General features: G+C 43.1%; 1 protein-coding gene across 5 annotated transcripts in view; it reads left to right on the top strand.

The window, feature by feature from the left end:
* Positions 1-23,067, top strand: part of IL34 (interleukin 34) — a 65,326-nt gene that overhangs the window by 23,835 nt on the left and 18,424 nt on the right. The window contains exons 2-3 of one of the 5 annotated variants that reach the window (XM_036832456.1): positions 251-431; positions 1,499-2,190. The exons of 3 other annotated variants lie outside the window; for them this stretch is intronic. The gene's annotated coding sequence lies outside the window, so the exon portion shown is untranslated. Of the gene's footprint in view, positions 1-250; positions 432-1,004; positions 2,191-23,067 lie in introns of those variants that run through there. One more of the 5 variants, XM_036832457.1, reaches the window with a different exon arrangement.

Genomic DNA, 23,067 nt, shown 5'->3' with positions numbered 1-23,067 from the left:
CTCCCTCTCAACTCAGCTCGAAAAGGAGTTTCTCAAGCTCCATTTTTCAGGTGGGTAAAGTGAGGCCTAGAGAAACGAGCCGATTTGCTCTACTAGGTCCCAAATCAGTAAGGAGAAGCCAAAGCCAGGCTTCTCGGCACCGTGCTGAGCCTGCCCAAGTCCCCACAGTCCATCCTCTGTGAGCCAAAAAATGAGAAACAAAGCTGCTCTGTTCACCGAGATTTCTATCTTCTCCATTGTTCTCCACTAGGGACATTCCTGAATTGGTAAAGAAGGGACTGGCGCAGCCCGAGTCCTGGCAGTTGATCGGCTATGCTGTCCCTAAACCAGAATTGAAAAGTCAGGAGACAGAATTAGGAGAAGTCCGAGACTCTGAGGACCTCCCAGCCAGAGCTGAGACAGTGAATAGATGCTCAGGACACTGTGATCAGGTCAAAGGAAGAGGGTGGGGAGGGGGCATGGGGGGAAGAGGGACAGTCCCCTTGGAGAGGGGGCAGCTGGAGCAATCAGGGGACTGGCCACCTTATGTGGGTCAGGGGCAGCATGTGAGAGAGTCTGGGAGGGTATGGGTGTGGGGGAGGGTAAGTGGGGAGGAGGGAGAATTAGGCTGGCAGGGGAAGGGGGGGAGGGCATTCTGCTCAGGGAACAGCAGGAGCAAAGGGATTGAGGCCGGTCAGTCATCGGGTGGCGGAAGGGGTGGGCTGCAGGGGTGAGAGCCTGACCCCCTGGTGATCCTGGCTCCATGGAGCAAAGGATCATGAGAGTCTTGTCCTGTGAGAGGGGAAGGCTGTCGGTCCTATGGGAGGAGGGCTGTTCCAGACACCCCTTAGGCTGAGAAAAGCAGAGAACCCTCCTCTTTTTTTTTTACTGTGGTAAAATATACATAACACCATTTTAAACATTTTTAAGTGTACAATTCAGTGACGTTAGGCACATTTACAATGTTGTGTAACCATTATCCCTATTTCCAGAACTTTTTTTTCTTAAAGAACATTTATTTATTTATTTATTTATGGCTACGGTGGGTCTTCGTTGCTGCACGTGGGCTTTCTCTAGTTGCGGGGAGCCGGGGCACTGATCCTTGCAGTGCGCCGGCTTCCATTGCAGTGGCTTCTCCTGTTGCGGAGCATGGGCTCCAGGTGCGCGGGCTTCCGGGCTTCCGTAGCTGTGGCTCGTGGGCTCTAGAGCGCAGACTCAGTAGTTGTGACGTGCGGGCTCTAGAGCGCAGACTTAGTCGTTGTGGCGCGCCGGGTTATTTGCTCCGCGGCATGTGGGATCTTCCCGGACCAGGCCTCGAACCCGCGTCCCCTGCATTGGTAGGCGGATTCTTAACCACGGTGCCACCAGGGAAGCCCGAGAAATTTAGTAGATTTTTGTCTGTTGATCTTGTGTCCTGAAACCTTGCTGAGCTCGTTTATTAGCTCATCTTGTTCCTAATTTTAGGGGGAGAACATTCAGTCGTTCACCATGTAAGTTTCTCATAGATGCCCTTTTTCAGGTTGAGGAAATTCCCTTCTATTCATAATTTGCTGAGAGTTTCCTTGACAGTGGATGTTGGATTTTGTCAAAGGGACACAATCTACTACATCTGCTGAGGTGATCATAGGTTTTTCTTTTTTAGTTTGCTAACATGGGGAATTCACAATGCTCGACTTTCAAATGTGAAACTAACCCTTCATTCTTGGTACTGCATGTGAAATTAGAATAGGACGTGGGCATCCAGGTCCCTCCAGAGCATCCCGGGCACTGTCCTCTGAGGAAACTGGGTTTGTTGCCTAGTCATCCAGGAAGAAGGAGGGAGGGGACAGAGGGCAAGGGCGGGGACAGCACGTACCGCCAGACACAGCTGCCTGCGTCTGCCGCCTCAGGTGAGCCGCTCCAGCTGAGCCAGGGGCCAACCTGGGACCCAGCGGCAGCTCGCCACAGCCTGTGTGCTTGCGGGGTGAGGCGGTCCCTGCTCTCAGGCTCTCTTGCAGGGTCTCAACGCTCAGCCCTTGCATCTCCTGGAGGCTCGTTCTCTGCATCTGCGAAACGGAGCTGGTGGTGGCTGGGCAGCCAGAGCACACGCACTGACCCAGGAGGCCGCAAGGTGCGGCCAGTCTGCGCGCCCCACGAAGGGTTCCTGAGTGCAGCGGAGACTGCCCACCAGGCCACACGCGCGCCGGCAGTTCCCTTCTCTGTGCAATGAAGGTAATGATCCTTCCTTCCAGGACTGCTCTCTTCAGTGAACCCATGGTGCCAAACCACTTAAATAAACCAGATAAAAGTGGCCGATGGACTATGTTCGAAGCCGATGCCCCCCACTTGCTAGCCGTGTCTTTCCACCAGTGACTGAATCTCTCAGCCTTAGTCTCCTTACTTGTAAAATGGAGATAATGGTACCGAGAGGTGTGGGTGCCGATGATAATTCGGTGTCACCGGACAGATGAGCGAGCGCCTGGCACAGTGCCTGGCATGTGGGAGATGCTGGGTAACATGTGGGGCATCTCAGGTGCCCAGAGCCGGTGCGGCTGCGGTGGAGACTCTTCTGGAGCTGGAGGAGCCACAGAAGCAGCCAGGGGCAGGAATGCACCCTGCCCTGGTTTAAGTGTGCAGTGATGTGCGTTTGCGGCGCCGCTGTGCCACGGGCCGGTGCTCTCAGCAACCCTGCCAGGCTGGCATGATCCTTGCGCCCCACCCAGGTACCAGCGGGGAAGGGGAGGCTCAGAGCTAGAGCTAGAACTGGAATCCAGATGCCCTTGGTCGTTTTGAGGGGTTTGTGCCTTTCTAAAAGGTGAAGGATCTCCCCAGGGTTGATGCTAACTCTGATCCTACGTTGAAGGGTAGTTGAGAGAGGGAGCTGAGAGAGGAGAAGGGAATCAAGTAGCCAAGGAAGCTCTTGGTGTATTCTGTCCTTCCCCATCCTGGCCTTGGGCGGGGTTTTTCCTCCAGCTTCTTGGGCTGAGTGTTTAGCTGACCTAGTTCTCCTTCTCTATTGGCATTTCAGCATCCGGCCCAAATGTCCTACTCATTCACTCAGATATTGTTCATCAGATGTTATTGTCTTCTGTGTGCATAGGCTCTGGGGACACAGTGATGAGGTCAGAACAAGGCTCTGGAGGCCATTCTTACAAGATAACATACAAGTGAACACAGCCAAGATAAATGCAGAAGTGCCCCAGGGAGTGTGACAGGGAATGACCTGGGCAGGTCAGAGAAGCCGCTCTATGCAGGTGATGTTTGAGTTGACAAGGAAGCAGCTGGGCAGAAATCTGGGGTGGGACGTTCTGGGCAGAGAGAACAGACATAGTCCTTAAGGAGGAGTCGGTTTGATATGTAGCTGGAGGTCAGTGTCTGCTTGGACAGTGGGTGGAGTTGGGGGAGGGGTCACCTTGCAGTGTGTGGGGAAGTCAGGGGGAACAGTGAGGACTTATTCTAAGTGCAGATTCCAGGATGCTTCTGAAAATGAAAAATATGCTTGTATTCTTTTCTCACCTTCTGTCTTTTGTGATTTGGGGGGCCTCTTGTTTGGAAACATATTTGAGGGACTCTCAGAACTGGAAGGAAGTATTGGTGCCCACCAGATCCCCTTTAGCCACTGTTGTACCTATTTCCAGGCTGTCACGAACAGCAGACCCCATGTCATTCTCTAAGCCACCTTGCCAGAGTTACTTGGTGGGGTCACACCCCCTGGGGCAGGGGAGGCCACTGACTAGTCAGGGGTATGAAAACCCAGCCGCCTTGCCCTAGGGTGGGAGGACTCTGGTGTAATTTATTTAGTTATTTATTTTTAATAAATTTATTTATTTATTTTTGGTTGCGTTGGGTCTTCGTTGCTGTGTGCGGGCCTTCTCTAGCTGCGGTGAGCGGGGGCTACTCTTCGTTGTGGTGCACAGGCTTCTCATTGTGGTGGCTTCTCTTGTTGCGGAACATGGGCTCTAGGCATGCGGGCTTCAGTAGTTGTGGCGCGTGGGCTTTCAGTAGTTGTGGCTTGTGGGCTCTAGAGCACAGGCTCACTAGTTGTGGCACACAGGCTTAGTTGTTCCGCGGCATGTGAGATCTTCCACGACCAGGGCTCGAACCTGTGTCCCCTGCATTGGCAGGCGGATTCTTAACCACTGCGCCACCAGGGAAGTCCTCTGGTGTTATTTAAAAATGCTTTAGCACCCCCAAGACCTGCCCTTCCCTATCCTTTCCCCTCACTCCTTCACCTGAAAGTTTTCTCCGGCGAGCTCTCCCTCAATAACTCATATAAAAGCGAACCCCGTCTCAGGCTCTGCTTGTGGGGAAACCAAGCTTAGACAGGCCATTAGAGACCATGTGTTTTTTGGATTAGAAACTGAGGTTCTAGGTTTAGAAACTTCCAGCTCTGAAAGTCCCTAAAACTGTGTGATTTACTCAATCATGCAACAGGTTAGTGGCAGGGCCAGGCCCAGGAACTACTCAACAGCCAGAAGGCATCAGGGGTATGGGGTGAGGCCTGCTGGTGAATGTGGTGCAGAGCCAATGTCGCAGCTGTGGTTTACCAGCAGCTGTGCTCCCAGATGAAGCTTCATCTCAGGTAAGACCCCCTCTGCATGAATTGCTCCAGAGACTTTATGTTCAGAATTCCACCCCCTTCCTCCTGTATTAGAGTAGTTCACACTAAAGTGTGAAAGATTGGCAGCTCAGAGACAATGCATCCTGAAAAGAAGATGCTTGTTAACCCCAATAAATCTGTAATTCGATGGACTTTTTGTCAGGGTGGTAAAGTGAGTTGGAAGAATGCATACAGTGCAATTCTGTAGGGTTTTGAGGGCGTGAGGGAGCCATATATCAGGAAATTCCTCAGCTTTCCCAAGGATCAGCTTCCCCACTCCCATTTCTGCTTCTCCTCACCCTCTTCTCCCCACAATCAGATACGTTGAGAAGTGCCGGTGTCTTCCTCACGTTTTAACAGCTGTGCCTGTCAAAGGTGCGAGTCACTGGAGGGGAAAGTGACTCAGCTAAAGAAATAATTTGGCCAAAAGTGCATTTTTGTAAAGAACAGACTGGTGATTTGAGCTAAGCTCCCCGGTAAGTGACTGATCTCTCAGAAGCACAGAGGACTGTGTATGATTTAGTAAATTTCCACACCATTTTCTAAAGGGCTGGCATCACTTGCTGGCTCAGGCAGGTTTGTGATATAGGTCTGGGCACGGCAGGGAAGGCACTCCTGAGGAGTGGCCGCCTCCCTGGATGGGGTTTCACCTGGACAGTGTTTCACCTTACTGTCCAAGTGGCCTTGGGCAAGTCATTTACTTTTTCCCTGGCACAGCTTCCTCATCTAAACAAATGGAGCTGGATATTCCAGAACCTTGGTCCTCAAAGTGTAGTCTGCAGACCAGGAGCATCTACAACACCTGGGAGCTTGTTAGAAATTCAGAGACCTGTGTCCCACCCCAGACCTTATGAACCTGTATTTTAACAAGATTCCCAAGCCATTTGTATACATATCACAGTTTGAGGAGCCCTGCTCTGGACAAGACCACTCAAATGTAGTCCTTAAACCAGCTGCATCAGTATCACCCAAGCTTGTTAGAAATGTAAGTTCCTGAGCTCCAGACCTACTGAATCACATCTCTGAGGGTCGGCCCTAAAAGCCTGTGTTTTAACAGCCTCTCCAGGTGATTCTTAAGCACGCTGACCTTTGAGAAGCACCCTCAGTCAAGTAACATTTATTCTAGCAGAGGGTTGGCTGTAGAGCAGCTGTTGTATACAGAACTTGTTCAGTGCTGCTTTGCGGTTCTGGAAACGCTCACATTGCACTCCACAGCAATTCTGGGATGTTCTTTTGTCTTTATCTTGCTTTGCCAAAGAGAAAACTGAAGTTTAAGGGAGGTTAAGTGAGTTGCCCAAGATCTTTCTATCTCACAATGTCTTGTATAGCATTATTGACATAAGATGTTTCTGGCAAAGTCAGCTGTTACAGGGTAATAAAACTCCTCGTAAATATTTAAGATTACCTGTTGATAAATGACAGAGGCTCTTGGAACATGAGCTGGGATAGATTTTGTGGGTCTTGATCAAGGCTTAGGAGCTCATGAACTGCAGCTCTTCTTTTACAGTCTCTTGTTGTGATTAGATAATATGTTCACATGGTTTAAACATCATATAATAAAGGACTATAGTCAAAGTTTTTCTTTCACTCTTGTTCCATAACCACCCCGTACCTTCCTCCCTCAGGTAACTGTTTTTGTTTTTTTAAATTAATTAATTTTATTTATTTATTTTGGCTGTGCTGGGTCTTAGTTGCGGCACACAGGATCTTCATCGCGCCACATGGGGTCTTCATTGCACCACGAGGGATCTTTTGTTGTAGCATGCAGCCTTCTTAGTTGCGGCACACATACAGGATCTAGGTCCCCGACCAGGGATCGAACCCAGGCCCCCTGCATAGGGAGCGCAGAGTCTTACCCACTGGACCACCAGGGAAGTCCCCCCCAGGTAACTGTTTTTAGTTTATTGGATTTAACCTAATTAAAGCTGATCCTTGGCAAAGCTGTGGAATCTCCTGATATATGGCTACCCTCATGACCCCCAAAATCTCTGAACTTGCAGTATATGCATTTTTCCAATTCACTTTATCATCCTGACAAAAAGTCCATCAAATTACACATTTATTTTGGTTAACAAGCATCTTCTTTTACGGATGCACCATCTCTAAGAGGTTCTGAGCTGCCACTCTCTCACACTTTAGTGTGAATTATTCTAATACAGCATCTCTTTATACAAATACAAGCATATACAAATATGTATATATATATGTGTTCTATATAACATATATTAACTATATATAATAGCATATATCACATATATTTAATGCTTTGTCACCTCTGCCGACACAAGTTACAAACTAGAATACACGGTGCTGTTCTGTGCCTTGCTTGTTTCACTGAATATATTACGCAGTTCTATTGTGTGATAGCAGTTGTTTCCATTCTGTTATCACAGACATTGCTTGTATAGGTGGCATTTTGCCAGTGCTTATTATATGTGCAGGATAAATTCCCAGAAATGAGATTGCTAGGTATCTGCATTTGTAATTTCAAGAGATATTGCCAACTTGCCCTCCTTAAGTTAGTACCAATTTGCACCTCCACCAGCTTTGGTTGAGAAGTTACTGTTTTCTCACCTCTTTGTCAGCTCGTTAAATTGTCACATCATTGGATTTTTACCAATCTGATAGGTGAAAAACAGTGACTCAATTGAGTCTTTTTTTTTTTTTTTAATATTTATCTATTTATTTTATTTTTGGCTGTGTTGGGTCTTCGTTGCTGCACGCAGGCTTTCTCTTGTTGTGAAGAGCGGGGGCTACTCTTTGTTGCGGTGCGCGGGCTTCTCATTGCGGTGGCTTCTCTCGTTGTGGAGCACGGGCTCTAGGCGCGTGGGCTTCAGTAGTTGTGGCGCATGAGCTTAGTTGCTCCGCGGCATGTGGGATCTTCCCGGACCAGGGATTGAACCCGTGTCCCCTGCATTGGCAGGCGGATTCTTAACCACTGCGCCACAAGGGAAGTCCTCCTCAATTGAGTCTTCATTTAAATTTGTAATGAAAGTTTTAAACTTAGAATATGTGTTTACGGGCCATTTCTATCTCTTTTTCTATGACTCTCTTACTATTAGTATTCTGCTTATTTTAAAAATTGGATTGTAGGGACTTCCCTGGCAGTCCAGTGGTTAAGACTTCGCCTTCCAATGCAGGGGGTGCGGGTTCTATCCCTGGTCCGGGAGCTAAGATCCCACATGCCTGGAGGCCAAAGAACCAAAACATAAAACAGAGGCAATATTGTAACAAATTCAATAAAGACTTTGGAAATGGTCCACATCAAAAAAAAATCTTAAAAAAAAATGGTATGGTTGCCTTTTTCTTTATTTCTAGGAACTGATTATCTACTAGGGAAGGTTGGCATTTTGCCTTTGATAAAAGTCATGTCTAACTTAGTTGTTTCTCTTTTATTTTGTTGATGGTTGGTTGGTTTTGTTTGCATGTGTTTTTATTTTTTGCTGTCAAATTTATCAGTCATTTCTTTTATGGCTTCTGAATGTTGAATCATAGGTACAAAGGTCTGCCCCACTTCAAGATAACATGTTATTTATTTTCTTCTGTTATTTTACATCCAAATTTTGATCCTTATCGTAAGCTGTTTGTCATAAGCTTTTTTTCTCATACATATGTGGGTCTGTTTCAGAACTTGCTACTCTTTTCCATTGGTTTCTCTGTCTATTCATGTTCATTCATGTTCACGGTTTTGCTTGCTACGGTTTACAATATTTAAAAATATCTTTTGGTGTATTGAAGGGCTGCCCCTTATTTTTAGATCTCTTTCAGGCTACTCTTGCTTATTTGTTTTTCTATTTGAACTTTGAAATCTGGTATATAATTACACACACACGTGTTGGTGTTTTTACTGGAATTGCTTTAATAAAAACTGAAGTGTAACACACATACAGGAAAGGGAACAAATTGTAAGTATACGGCTTGATGAATCATCATACAGTAAAGTGAACTATTACCCAGATCTGGAACTGGAGCAGTACCAGCATGGAGAAGCCCCTCTCCGGTCCCCAAGCAGTTATTACTACATCGCCCTCTTCCAAAAGGTAATTATCATCCTCATTTCTTATGTCATAGATTAGTTTTGATTTTTTAAAAAAACTTTATATAAATGGATTCTTTTGTATTTGGCTTCTTTTGCTCAACATTATATTTGTGAGGTTTTTTAAGTCTGTCCTCCTGCTGATGGACAATTAAGTTGTTCCCAGTTTTTGGCTATCATGAAAAATGCTGCCAAGAACATTGTAACACATGGCTTTTGGTGCCCCTATATATACATTTCTGTTGGATATTTACTTACGAGAGAACTTATACATGGGATATGCATATGTTCAACTTCAGAAAATACTGCCAAACTGTGTTCCAAATAGATATGTAACCATTTACCCTCCTTCCAGTGGTATCTGAGAATTCCAGTTATTCCTAGTTCCTGCAACAATTGGTTTTGTTGGTCATTTGGATTTTACTTACTCTGGTGTGTGTGTAGTGGTAATTAATTGTGGTTTTAATTTTCACTTCTGTAATGACTAATGAGGTTAAGCACTTTAAAATATGTATTTGTTGGCTATTTAAATATTCTTTCATGAAATGTATTGGGATTGCTTCAAATTTATACATTAACTTCAGAGAATGGACATATTGATGCTGTTGGATGTTCCTATCCAGGAACATGGTATGTCTTTCCATTTGTTTAAATCTTCTGTGTCCTTTAGTATTGTTTACAGTGTTTTGGTATGGATCTTGCACATTTTTTGATAGGTTTATTCCTAGATATTTTATGTTTTTTATGGAGTCTTTTCTAACTGGCTATTGTTTGTAGTAGTTTCTTTTATTTTTTTTTAATTTTTAATTTTTATTTTTGGCTGTGTTGGGTCTTCGTTTCTGTGCGAGGGCTTTCTCCAGTTGTGGCAAGCGGGGGCCACTCTTCATCACGGTGCACGGGCCTCTCACTGTCGCGGCCTCTCTTGTTGCGGAGCACAGGCTCCAGACGCGCAGGCTCAGTAGTTGTGGCTCATGGGCCCAGTTGCTCCGCGGCATGTGGGATCCTCCCAGACCAGGGTTCGAACCCACGTCTCCCGCACCGGCAGGCAGACTCTCAACCACTGCGCCACCAGGGAAGCCCCTGTAGTAGTTTCTTAATTGATTCTTTTAGCTGTTCTAAGCTTATAATCATTTCATCTATAAATAGAAATATGTTTCCAATTCCTCCTATGCAATTCTTTACTTTTTGTTTTTTTAATTGAGATATAATTGACATATAACATTCTATTAGTTTTGGGTGTACAAAATAATGATTCCATGTATGTATATGTGTGAAATGATTACCACAATAAGTTTGGTTAACATTCGTCACCACAAGTAGTTATAATTTTTTTCTTATAATGAGAACTTTTAAGATTTGCTCCTTTAGTAACTTTCAAATATACAATGCAGTATTGTTAACTATAGTCACCGTGCTGTACATTATATTCCTTCATCCAATTATTTTATCTCTCATTTCTTTAACTTATCTAATTGCACTGGCTAGTACCTCCTGTACAGTGATAGTGTGCACATGTGTGTTATATCTGACTTTAGTGGGAATGCGTCTGGTGTTTGGTGTTTTCTAGTTAAGCAAAATGCTGGCTTTTGACTGAGATTTATATATTTTATCTTATTAAGGAATTATCCATTGATTCCTACTTTGGGATTTTTTATCAGGAAAGTGTGTTTTTTGTCAAATTTTGTCAAATGCTTATTCAACATTTATGGATTTCCTGGGATCTATCATTATGTTATACTATATTAAGAAGTTTCTGCGAGTTCCCTGGTGGACTAGTGGTTAAGATTCTGGGCTTTCATGGCCGTGGCCTGGGTTCAGTCCCTGGTCAGGGAACTAAGATCCTGTGAGCCGTGCAGTACAGCTAAATAAAAAAAAAAGAAGTTTCTTAATATTGAACCATCCCTGTACTCCTGGAGTAAATTCCCCTTGGTCTTTTCTTTCTTTTTTGGCCACGCCACGTGGCTTGCAGGTTATTGCTTCCCTGACTAGGGATTGAACTCGGGCCACCGAAGTGAAAGTACCAAGTCCTAACCACTGGACCGCCAGGGAATTCCCTCCCTTTGGTTTTTTAATGTGCTGTGCCACCCTACTGGAGACGGTTCTTTGACTGAGCCAACAGCTACTGTGGACTCCTCTGGAGAGGGTCTAGGGACATGTACAGAGTCAGTACATATGGACTGAAGTGTCTTTTCCTAAAGTAAGGAACCATTGGTTTGATTCTTTTTTAGCAAACCCAGCTCCAAACTCCTTCCTGGTGTAATGGACAACAGAAACTGGGGTTTTGGGAATCCCCTGGTGGTCCAGTGGTTAGGACTCTGTGCTTTCACTGCCGTGGGTCCGGGTTCAATCCCTGGCCAGGAAACTAGGATCCCACAAGCCATGTGATGCAGCAAAAACAACAACAAAAAAACCCCGACAACTGGGGTTTTCCATCCAGTTGGGAAAAAATGCATGTTTCTGATCGTAGCCTTTTTTTCAGTTTAGCTCTGTTGTCGTTTGGTTAACTTTCATCTCAAAACAAAACAAAACATTCCAAAACCCAAAAAACAAAATTAAACAACCTTAATCCTGTTACACTCAGTTTTTGTTTATATAATGCTTTGGAGGATGTCCCAGTAGACTTTGGGACTCACTGCTCTATTGTTTCTCAAGAAGGGAAAAAAGTTGAAGGAGTCTGGATATTTAACAAACCTTCGGGTTCTCAGTCACTGGGGAATCCAGTGCCCAATCCAAAGAAGAGGCATCCACTTGGCAGTGCAGCCAGTGGTTAAGACTTCCAGGCCAATTTGTCTGGGCTCAAATCCCTCCTCTGTGTACTGCTGTGTGACCTCAGACAAGTTATATCACCTCTCTGGTCCTCAGTGCCCTCATCGAAAATTAAAGATAATAATGGTCCTACCTCTAGCCTTGTTGTGAGGATTCGGTGAGTTCATGCCTGGCAAGTTCCTTGGCCATAAATGTGGGGGATCCGGAATGGGGATCAGAGCATCCAGTGCGGATTGGGCCAGGTGGTCTTTGCATTCAGTGACCTTCCTGACCTTTGCTGATGCCAGTCCTCATGCAGATATCTGCCGGTGTGCTTAGACAAGTGACTGGCAAGTTCTCAGGGTCATGGGCTTCTAAGATGAAGCAAAATAATGAAATAAAAATTCCCCTTTTGTAAGTGTCTGGGCTGCAGAAAGCAAAGGAATGGAAGATTCCTTAAGGTTGATATTTCAGATAATAAATTTGTGAGTTACTGAAGAGCTGGGTTAAGGCTCTTGGCCCCTAATCAGGCTTTTCTGCAGCCTTTAATTCTAAGGCTTGGACCTCCCTCGGAAGTGGGTTGGCTCATTTTTGAATGGGGCATCTGCAGGGTGGCTTTCTTGGGTAGTGCTGCCTGTAGTCCCCATAGTATTTGTGTCTGAGAGGGTAAAAGAGGCATTTTGCTGTGGGCAGAGGGAACAGATGCGGAGGGTGGTTGAGTGTGAAGGGAGAGCCATTGGGAGGGAGGGGCTCCCTGGGCAGTGCCCCGGTTCTCCCGCTAAATGTGGATTCTGAACAGCATTGCCTGGCTCTCCTTCAGGTGTTCTGTCTAATTTGGTGAAGCAGAAGCCAAAGGAAGCCTCATCACCAGCTTGCTGTTTCCAATGAGCTATTTGCAACTTAAAAAATTGTAGTATAATTACTTAAAATAAAAGGCACAGACCTTAAACATTCTGTTTGATGGTTTGTTAGTTTCCTAGGGCTACCGTAACAAAGTACCACAAATCTGGTGGCTTAAAAGAACAGAAGTGTGTTCTCTCACAGGCCTGGAGGCTAGAAATCCAAAATAAAGGTGTCAACAGGGCCATGATTTCTTTGACCTTTCATTGCCTCTTCCTGGCTTCTGGTGGTTGCTCACAATTCCTTGGCTTGTGGACATGTCATTCTATCTCTGTCTTGATCGTCACGTTGTATCCTCCCTGTGTGTCTCTATTTTCTCTTCTTATAAGGACGCCAATCATTGGATTAGGGCCTTCTGTCATCTGGTATGACCTCACTCTAATTTAACGAATTAAATCTGCAAAGCCCCTATTTCCAAATAAGGTCACATTCTAAGATTCCAGTGGACATGAATTTGGGGGGGACACTATTCATCCCAGTACAGATGGCTTTTGACAATTGTGTATACCCAGGTGACCGCCACCCCAGTCAAGAACCAGGATATTTCCATCACTATGGATTTGCTCATGCCCCTTTCTAGTCAGTTCCTACCACTACCACCCACCCTAGACAATCACTGTTTGATTTCTGTTACTGTAGATTAGTTTTTTGCCTGTCCTTGCATTCGAGTAAATGGAATGATGTAGCATGTGCTCTTTCATGTCTGGCCTCTTTTGCTCAAAATGTTTTTGAGATTCATCCATGTTGTTGCATGGATCACCAGTTTGTTCCTTTTTCTTGCTGAGTAGTCTTCCGCTGTGTGATTATACCACAGTTTGTATATCCATTCTTCTATTGATGAACATTTGGATTGTTTTCAGCTTTTGGAACTGCATATTATTCATAGCATGAATATAGTAGCAATGCACATTCTTGTTTGTTCTTTTTGTGGACATAGATCTTGAGTTTTCTAGGTTAATACTAGGAGTAGGATTGCTGCTTCATAGGGCAGGTGTATATTTCACTTTATTAGAATTGCCAAACAGTCTTCCAAAATGATTGTATGCTCCCAAGGGCGATGTGTAAGAGTTCCAGTTGCTTCGTATCCTCATGAACTCGGTTACTTTCTTGGTGTTAGTTATTTTCTTTGATGCATAGAGAGGGTAACTCTCTGCAGAGGTTTCCATCCACAGAGCTGTCGAGCTAAAGGCCCTCCAGCTACTGACTTCTGCTTCTCTCCTTTTTGTTTTGTTTTGTTTTCTTTTTTATCGTGTTGCTCCAAGGAAGCTTTCAGGCAAAAAGGTCTGCTGGAGTCCCTTTGTCCACTGTCCCTTTTTTCTGAGACGAGCAGAAGTATGGACTCTCCACACTCTGTTCTTCTACTCTTGAGTCTCCTTGCTTGTTGGAGGTCAGAAGTTGAAGGTCAGAGGTTGGAGATCAGAGGTTGGAGTCCTTCAGAAGGACATCAGCAACTTTCTTGAAGCAGGAGCTGTTCAGAGTGTTCAGGGGTCCCACGTGACTAGTTCCACACTGTGTTTGTTTCTTTCTTTCACAGTCAAGTATTTTGTTCACAGATCTCTATTGATGGTACAAAAGCAACAGCAATAAAGGAAATCATTCAAAAATAAAAGAGAGAAGTTCACTGGTCTTGGAATATATTTGGGGAGTGGGGGTGGATAAGTTGCCTTTAAAGTTAAAACTGTAAAATTACCACATAATAAAAGCCTGTGCTTTGAAAAAATAAAAAAGAGAAAGCTTAAGTTTTCCAAAACCCGTCTTTACTGCTATTTATAATAGTGAATAATAATAATAGTAAATACTGAGCTACCGCATACCATCCCATGTTCTAAGTTTTCCATATATAGAAACTCGGTAAATACTCCCATAACGCTTTGAGGTCAGAATTTTGTATCAAGGCCATTTTACAGATGAGGAACCTGAGGCGAGAAGAGAATGCTGACCTCTCCCAAGGCAAGGTGGAGCCAGAATTTGCACTCAAGGGTTCTAGCTTCAGAGTCTGTACATATCTTACCTGCACATTTTTTCCTTAGGGTCATTCACGTTTTGGAAACCTAGTCACATTTATTTAAAAAGGGAACATTATATCACTACCATAAATGGGAGATCCATATCACTTGCCAAAGATAGATGATAACTATAAAAACAAATACTCTGATAACAACATTATTCTCACTTATTCCTATTGTTTCTCCCCCCAACACCATTTTTTTTTTTATGGTTTGTGCTTTTGGTGTCAAATATAAGAAAATTTTGCCCAACTCAAAGCCACAAATATTTTCTCCTAGAATTTTTATAGTTTTAGGTTTTGCAATTATGTCTATGATCCATTTCAAGTTATTTTTATGCATGGTGTGAGGTAAGGGTTATGCTTAATTTTTTTTTTAAGTAAGGATTTCCAGTAGTTTCTGCAGCATTGGTTGAAAAGACTCCCTTTCCATTTCTTCTCTGAGTCTGACTTTTCCCCGGGAATGGGAGGATTAATTCTCGCAGTCGCTACAAGGAGAAAAAGGTATAATCATTGTGCTACACTGGATATATACCCATTGGCACACGGTCAGGACTCAATAAACAGCAATTAGTTCTCAGATTATGGTAACTGCTTTCCTGTGGTTTGGCATTTAAGTTGTTTCCAGTTTTCTTTCTTCAAGTGTAAACAGCAATGCAATGGATATTCCAAGCGTACTGCTTTTTTTTTCTTTAAAATTATTTTAGAGTATATTTACACATCTTAATCCATACTACAATTAGTGTTAGAAGTGTTTGGATTCATGCACTCTGCCAGAAGCCAGAAGCCATGCATTGCTTTTGAATTAGCTCTGCTTCTAACTAGAGGGAGCTCCTTGGGAGTGCTAAGAACTGGAATCATCACCTTCCCTGGCAACCCCCTGCCACCATCCCCAGTGGGTATTTTCTCATCTTCCCTTTAGCTGCACACACTTTCCCATGATACTGTTTTCTACTCATTTATTTACCTCCTTGCCTCCCCCACTGGCCTGTATACCTCTTACTGGAATCACACCTTACCAGTTCCCAGCACAGTGGCTGCACATAGTAGGTGCTTAATAAATGTTGACTGTAAGAACAGCATGCAGCACAGCATGAACTAGTACTGCCGCTGGGTCTGTGGACTTCTCTGAGATGAGCTTTCTGATAACATTGTTCTTTTAGCACTGGTGCTTTCGTTCCAAGACATCTCATCATTTAAACAGCGTTTTCTAAGTGTGGATTATGTGCCATTAGTTAATGTTGGATGGTGTAACATGGTACTTGGATCCTGCATTAAATAACATTGAATCCCAGAGTGAGGACATTTCTTTTCAGTTCTTTTTCAATCCTTCTTACTTCTCTAGGACAGGGTTTCTCAGCCTCAGCTGAGAAACAAACAATTCTTTGCTGTGGGGCGGCTGCCCTGTGCAGGGTAGAATGTTTACAGCATCCTGACCTCCACCCACTAGATGCCAGTAGCGCCGCCACCCCCAGTTCTGACAACCAAAGATATTTCTAGGCATTGCCAAATGTCACCTGGGGGACAAAATCCACCTCCCAGCTGAGAATGACTGCTCTAGGAGAAAGACTCAGTTTGGTGCTAATATATTTCAAACACCTCTCTAACCCTTGCTAGTCTTCCTTTTCCAAAAAGAGAGAACAGATCCCTAGTTCAGCAGGCAATGCTTTCTCACTCGAATTTACATTATTTTGCTCTCCTTGATGTTACCTTCTCATTTTGGCAAGTTAGAATTGTTTTCCTCTCAAAGTAAGTGTTACGAAGTTTTCTTTACAAATAAATTTCAGTAAAAAGGTGAGTGACTATAGAGAAATATACCTCAAACATGTAGATATGGCCCAAATAGCTCTGTGTTAGACACCTGGTTCTAAGGAAACGTTGAGTAATGCATCTTCCTGTTTCAGTGCTTCTGTCGTCTGCAGCACTGGGCAGGCTTTTATGTTTTCTTTTTTAAAATTAATTAATTAATTAATTTTTTGGCTGTGTTGGGTCTTCATTGCTGTGTGCGGGCTTTCTCTAGTTGCGGTAAACGGGGGCTACTCTTCGTTTTGGTGTGCGAGCTTCTCATTGCGGTGGTTCCTCTTGTTGTGAAGCATGGGTTCTAGGCACACGGGCTCTAGTTGTGGCTCGTAGGCTTTAGAGCACAGGCTCAATAGTTGCGGTGCACGGGCTTAGTTGCTCCATGTGGGATCTTCCCCGACCAAGGATCGAACCCGTGTCTCCTGCATTGGCAGGAGGATTCTTTTTTTTTTAAACATCTTTATTGGAGTATAATTGCTTTACAATGGTGTGGCAGGTGGATTCTTAACCACTGCGCCACCAGGGAAGTCCAGGTTTTTATGTTTTGCTTCATCTAAGTCAATACTCCAGCTTGGTAGATGCCCTAGGGATCTGGTGTAGGTGCCAAGCCTCCCAGACGTGCTAACACTGATCACATACATGCAGCACCTGTCAGACGTGTACTGCCTGCTACAGGCATTTGGCCTGTGGACCCAGGAGTGAGTCTTAGTTGATAAAATCATTCAGGTAGCTTTGGATTACAAGGGTAAAGGCAGTGCATGTCTGGATGCCAGCCAATCTTCTTCTGAGAAGCAGGCATTTGAAAACAAATCACACAGGCCTGGAGACTTTCTGATTTCATAGAGAGGTCAGACGTGGGAGGAAAGTACACTATGTCATTCATATCAGATATCTTGGCAAAGCTGCTGACCTGCTACTGACTCTGCTTGCCTCATGGGAAAAGGCTTGATCGGATAGGCATGTGAGTGAGACTATCACACTTGGCACCCTTGATGAATTAATGGGTCTAGGCATTAAGCATTGGTAGCTATCAACATCAGAAAAGAGTGAAAACCAGACATTACCTCCTGTTGGGAGAACCCAGCACCACGTGTAGTCGTGACAAAGGATTTAAGCTTGAGTCTGATCCAACCCCCAATGTGTAAAAGCAGAGAACAGAGGAACGTGTTGAATTGCACAACACGTTGTGCAGATGAGTGTGCAGACTGGGAGCACTCTCTGGTACGCATATCCTGGGTTCTTTAACAGATGAATTGTAAAAGAATGGGATGGAGGAGAAATCCTGTAGATTGTAGATTAAAAGAGGCTTAAAAGATATGAAATTTTAAAAATGGGCAAGGCTGAAAACTAAACTATACTGTCTAGGGAGGCACACTTGGTTGATAAAACCAGAAAGAAAGCCAGCAAGGTGATTGCTGTAATAATTAGGATGCTGGTTACTTTTTTGGCGAGCTGTAGTTGAGATGGGGCTCATGGAGGACCTTTTAGGGTGGCTGACTGGGTTCCATTCCTTGATTTCACGGTAGATATAAAGTTTGTTTATCTTATAATAATTCATTAAACTATACATTTGTTTTCTGTTACCTCTATGTTTTATTTTAAAATAGCTTTTAAAAAGCAAGGTGCAAAAGAATATGTGTAAAATGCCACCTTTTGTAGGTAAAAAGAGGAAATATGAAATATATGCTTGTATTTTAAAATGTAAACAATGTAAGAATAAACCAAAAACTAGTAAAAATATTTATCAGGGAGGGGGAAATAAGGGGGGGAGAAAGACCTTTCTGAACATGGCTTTTATAGTTTTTACTTTGGAATGTTGTGTTTTATATAATTAAAACACAGAATTTAAAACAAATCTCTAAAAATAAGAAACAAATGGAAATACATGATCTTTTGGGTTTTTTTTAATATTTATTTTATTTATTTGGCTTTGTGGGATCTTCATTGCGGCATGCAGGCTCTTTAGTTGCAGCATGCAGGAGCTTTAGTTGTGGCATGTGGGCTCTTTAGTTGCGGCACGTGGGATCTAGTTCCCTGACGAGGGATAGAACCTGGGTCCCCTGCATTGGGAGCGCAGAGTTTTAACCACTGGGCCACTAGGGAAGTCCCGGAAATACATGCTCTTTTGACTATACATTCCCATTGGGAATATGACCTAAGATGAAAGAACCACAAAGAAATCTTAAACTGCACAGACTTGTTTTATTGTTATCAGTGTTACTATTGAAATATTTTGAAACTTCTATATATATGAAAGGATAAAGAAAATAATTATCTTAAGTGTCATTAAGAAACAAGATTTTCAGCACAAAAGAGATGCAAATAACAATCTAAAGAAGTTTAAAAACCTTATAATTCTGGGACTTCCCTGGTGGTGAGGTGGTTAAGAATCCACCTGCCGATGCAGGGGACACGGGTTCGAGCCCTGGTCTGGGAAGATTCCACATGCTGTGGAGCAACTAAGCCCGTGTGCCACAACTACTGAGCCTGCGTTCTAGAGCCCATGCACCACAACTACTGAGCCCGCGTGCCACAACTACGGAAGCCCGTGCGCCTAGGGCCCATGCTCCGCAACAAGAGAAGCCACCGCAATGAGAAGACCCCGCACCACACCGAAGAGTAGTTCCTGCTCACCGCGAGTACAGAAAGCCCGCGCACAGCCACAAAGACCCAATGCAGCTGAAAATTAATTAATTAATTAATTAATTTTAAAAACCCCGAATTTCCTAGGTCTATTCACATAAACACTGAAAACCCAGTAGTAATGAGCGCCTGTAGTATTCAGGCTGTGGTTTCTAAGTACCAGTTCCCACTAAAAGAATTCCTTGGAAAAGTAGCTGATTTCTACCTAGTCTGAGGCAGAAAATGTACAAGATGAGCCTGGAACCCCCAGTCATGGCTGAAATCAAGGAAGCTATTGAAGACTACTGGAGTCTGTCAATAGGACAGGAACCCACTGGCAGGAGCTCCCACTAGCCAAATGATGAAATAATTCAAATGTTAAAAAGAATAACAAACAACCACTTTGGAAAATAGGCTGGCAATTTCTTACTGTTTAAATCTCCAACTGTCACCCAGCCACTCACTCTTAGGTATTTACCTAAGAAAAATAACATATGTCCACAGAAAGACCTGTACGCAAATGTATGTGACAGCTTTATTCATATTTGCAAAAACCTGGTACAATGGAAAACTACTCAGTAATAAAAGGAAGAGCAGACTTCCCTGGTGGTCCAGCGGTTAAGACTCCCTGCTCCCAATGCAGGGAGCCCAGGTTCGATCCCTGGTCAGGAAACTAGATAGATCCCACATGCCACAACTAAAGATCCCACACGCTGCAACTAAGACCCGGTGCAGCCAAATAAATAAATAAATATTTTTTAAAAAGTAAAAGGAAGAGACCACTGACAGACTTTAGCAACATGGAAGGATCCCCAACACATTTGCTAAGTGAAAGAAGACAGGACAGAAATAGCAACATATTATATGATACCATTTATATAATATTCTGGAAAAAATAAAACTCCAGGAACAGAAATGAAGTGATTGCCAGAGGTGTGGGGTGGGGAAGAGGATTGACCGCTAAAGGATACAGGGGACCTTTCTGGGGTGATAGTAATGTTCTACATCTTGAATAATGTGTTGGTGTATATAGTTGTGGAAACTCATCAAAGAGGCTGAACTTTAGTGTACATCGATTATACCTCAGTGAACCTGACTTTAAAGTAACTTCAATGGATTGAAATCTAAAAATTAAAAATTAATGAATTCAAAGTGATACTGAAAAATCATCATTAATTACCTTTGGAAGATGTTAGGGAACAACTCATTCTGAAAGCTGGTAAATAAGGGGAAAGAATCAAGCTTTTATCCTGCTTTTTCTACCCAGACCAAATTTTAAGATAAGAAAATAGATGAGGAAGGAAAGTTCTACTTCATAAAAGAATCACAGTAATAAATATAGAAGAGAAGATAGAATAAGAAAGTCACCACCTAAGGAAATTACTGGATCAAGGCTATAATCATGAATACCTGATGAAAGGTAAAATGTTGATGGAGAACTTTATAGTGGATGGATCATGGAACAAGAACATGACATTAGCTCATTAAAGTGGGACAAACAGAACTTCTGTGCCTCCTGATGTAATGCAGCACCTCCTATGGAAATTATACCTGAGCCCAATGAAGCTTCCTGATCTAAATATTATAAATACAGAGATAAATATGTTAAATGACATTCCAGGGGTACAATTATCCAAATCCAGAATGTGGGACGTCTACAGGACAAGTGACCCAGTTTCTTCAACAAAAACAAAAAGGGAAAAATAAATTATTATAGATTAAAATGTCTTAAGAGTTCAAAACTTACAGAAAGCTACAGAAGTCAAGACAGTGTGGTATTGGCATAAAGATATACATATAGGGACTTCCCTGGTGGTCCAGTGGTTAGGACTTAGCGCTTTCACTGCCAGGGCCCAGGTTCAATCCCTGGTTGGGGAACTAAGATCTGGCAAGCTGTGTGGCGAGGCCAAAATAAATAAATAAATAAATAAATAAAATAAATAAATATATACATATAGATCAATGGAATAGAATTGAGAGTCCAGAAATAAATCCATATCTATTTATGCATTTGTGGTCAACTGATTTTCAGTAGAGATGCTAAGGCCATTCATTGGGGGAAAGAATAATCTTTTTAAAAACTAGTGCTGAGGACTTCCCTGGTGGCTCAGTGGTTAAGAATCTGCCTGCCAACGCAGGGGACACGGGTTCGAGCCCTGGTCCGGGAAGATTCCCACATGCCACAGAGCAACTAAGCCCATGTGCCACAACCGCTGAGCCTGCACTCTAGAGCCCTCGAGCCACAACTGCTGAAGCCTGCACGCCTAGAGCCTGTGCTCCGCAACAAGAGAAGCCACCACAATGAGAAGCCTGTGCACCGCAACAAAGAGTAGCCCCTGCTCGCCACAACTAGAGAAAGCCTGCGTGCAGCAACGAAGACCCAATGCAGCCAAAAATAAATAAGTAAATTTATTTTAAAAAAACCAAAAAAACAAAACTAGTGCTGGGACAACTGGATAGCCACATGCAAAAGAATGAAGTTGGGCTCTTGCCTCACACCATATACAAAAATTAACTCCAAATGGATCAAAGACCTACATACAAGAGCTAAAACTATAAAATTCTTAGAATAAAACACATGTATATCTTTGTGCCCTTGGATTAGACACTAGTTTCTTAGATATGACACCAAAAAGCATAAGTAACCAAAAAATAGGAAAATAAATAAAAAATAAATTGGACTTCATCGAACTTAAAAAGTTTTGTGCATCGGGAACACTATCAGGAAAGTGAAAAGACAACTCACAGACCAGGAGAAAATATTTACAAATCATACATCTGATAAGAGTCTAGTACCCAGAATACATAAAGAACTCTTGTAACTCAAAAATAAAAAGATAAACCAGTTTAAAAAAATAGGCAAAGGATTTGAATAAACATTTCTCCAAAGAAGATATACAAATGGCCTATAAGCAGGTGAAAAGATGCTCAACATCATTAGTCATCAGGAAAATGCAAATCAATACCACAATGAGATACCACTTCATACCCACTAGGATGGTTGTAATGAAAAAGATAGATAATAACAAGTGTTGGTGAGTATGTAGAGAAATCAAAACCCTCGTACATTGCTGATGGGAATATAAAACGGTGTAGCTGCCTTGGAAAGCAGACTGGCAGTTCCTCAAAAAGTTAAACGTAGAGTAGCCATATGACCCAGCAACCACATTCCTAGGAATATACCCAAAGAGAACTGAAAACATACACCAACACAGAAACTTGTATACGAATCTTCATAGCAATATAACTCATAATAGCCAAAAAATGAAAACAACCCAAATGTCCATCAATTGATGAATGGATAAAGAAAATGGGGTATATCCATACATTAGAATATTATATTACAATAAAAGGAATGAAGTACTGGTCCCGGTGGTAAGATGGTGGCCGCTGCAGAGTGTGCTGTGGTAATGGCAGCAACGGAGCCAGAGCTGCTCAACCACAAAGAAATAAAGAAGGAAACAGTCTTTCAAGGAGCAAGAAGGTGCATACTATGTCAAGAAAGAGTACAATGACGCTTATTATATATAGATATCTATATACAGCTATTATATGTAGATATACTCTTTCTATATATATATATACAGTAGCCATGTGACGTGTGTGTGTGTGTGTGTGTGTGTAATGGAATACTACTCAGCCATAAAAAAGAATGAAATAATGCCATTTGCAGCATCATGGAAGGACCTAGAGATTATCATACTAAGTGAAGTAAGTCAGGAAGAGAAAGACAAATACCATATATCACTTATATGTGGAATCTAAAATATGATACAAATGAACTTATTTACAAAACAGAAACAGACAGACCTAGGAAACAAACTTACGGTTACCAAAGGGGAAAGGGGGTGGGGGAGGGATAAATTAGGAGTTTGAGAGCTCAAGGCATTCTTTGGCAGTCCTGGGAGTTTTGAAGCATCTGGTCCAGGGATTTTTTTTTTTTTTTTCAATTTGACAAATGAAAGGAAACTATTTAGAACCCAGAAAATGCAGACTTGTGCAGTTTAACCTGGAATGTGGACGCAGGTCACCTCCTCCCTTCATCATGTCTCCATGTACTTAGAGCGGTTTTGTTTTCTTAGTTGGATACCCTGTGCCAGTGTGAGTGGGGTGAAGGAAAGGGAGCCAGACTAAAGACTACAGTTAGGGGAGGGAGGCAGAGAGTGAACAGGGAGACAGCTTGTGAATTTTTGTTTTACTGTTTAAATTTATTAAAAAAAGAAAGAAAATTGAGAATAAAATGTTTCACCCTTATTTTTAAAAAAAAGGAATGAAGTGCTGATAGATGCTATGTCTTAGCCTGCTCAGGTTGCCATAATAATATACCATAGATTTCCGGGCGGCGGGGACGGAGGTGGGCCTGGCGGGTCCGCGCGGCCTCCGGGCTGGAGCCCGGGTCCC

This window comes from Balaenoptera musculus, chromosome 19 (genome assembly GCF_009873245.2).
Source record: "Balaenoptera musculus isolate JJ_BM4_2016_0621 chromosome 19, mBalMus1.pri.v3, whole genome shotgun sequence".
NCBI lineage: Eukaryota > Metazoa > Chordata > Mammalia > Artiodactyla > Balaenopteridae > Balaenoptera > Balaenoptera musculus.
The sequence above is the reverse complement of the archived record's forward strand: the minus strand, read 5'-3'. Positions and strand labels throughout refer to the sequence as shown.